Source organism: Capsicum annuum, chromosome 1 (genome assembly GCF_002878395.1).
Source record: "Capsicum annuum cultivar UCD-10X-F1 chromosome 1, UCD10Xv1.1, whole genome shotgun sequence".
NCBI classification, from domain to species: Eukaryota; Viridiplantae; Streptophyta; class Magnoliopsida; order Solanales; family Solanaceae; genus Capsicum; species Capsicum annuum.
In genome coordinates, this window is record NC_061111.1 from 253,782,655 (window position 1) to 253,783,877 (window position 1,223).

The window sequence follows — 1,223 nt, forward strand, 5'->3', positions numbered from 1 at the left end:
ATGGCGTTAACGGGGCATTTTTAGGCCAAATGGTGTGCTATAGCCCACGGATTCGGGGGTGGGCCTAGGGGTTCCATGGGATGAAAATCTATCGGGGCGTGCCAGGGATTTTGGGGCCAAATCGGTGTGCTATAACCCACGGTTTTGGGGGTTGGCCTGGGGTCCGAGGGTGCCGTGGGCCAAAAATTGATCGGGGCATGCCAGGAAGGTTAGGGATCATTCCAGTGTGGTCCGTTTATTTATTCGAGGCTATTTGGGTGGTCAAACGGTCAAAACAGCGTGAACGGGACATTTTCTGGCCAAATCGGAGTGCTATAGCCCACGGTTCAAGGATGGGCCCGGGGTTCGGGGGTGCTGTAGGACGAAAATCGACCGGAGCATGCCAAGAAGGTTGGAGATCATCCCAGTATGGTCCGTTTATTTATTCGAGGCCATTAAGGCAATCAAATGGGCGAAACAGCGCGAATGGGGCATTTTTTTTATCCAAATCGGTGTGCTATATCCCACAGTTTTAGGGGTAGCCCCAGGGTACAGGGTTTTCGTGGGTCGAAAATATATCGGGGCGTGTTAAGGAGGTTGGGGATCATCCCAAACGGACGAAACGGCACAAACGGGGCATTTTTTGGGCCAAGTAGTGTGCTATAGCCCACGGTTTTGGGGTGGGCCCAGGGCCCGACGATGTCGTGGGCGAAAAATTGGTCGGGGCATGCCAGGGAGGTTGGGTATTGTCCCAGTGTGGTCTATTTATTTATTCAAGGCCATATGAGTAGTCAAATGGGCAAAACGGCGCAAACGAGGCATTTTCAGGCTAAATTAGTGTGCTATAGCCCACAGTTTCGTGGGTGGACCCGTGGTTTGATTTTCCGTGGGCTGAAAATTTATGCCAGGGAGGTTGGGGATCATCCCAGTGTGGTCCGTTTATTTATTCGAGCCACTTGGGTGGTCAAACGGGCGAAACGGTGCGAACGGAGCACTTTTCAGCCAAATCGGTGAGCTATAGCCCACGATTTTATGGTTGGGATGGGGTCCAGGGGTGTCGTGGGTCAAAAATAAATCAGGGCATGCCAACGAGGTTGGGGATCGTCCCATTGTGGTCGGTTTATTTATTCGAGGTCATTTGGGTGGTCAAATGGGAAAAACGGCGCGAATGGGGCATTTTTGGGCCAAATCGCTATAGCCCATGGTTTTGGGGGTTGGACCGGGTGTGCTATGGGCCAAAAATC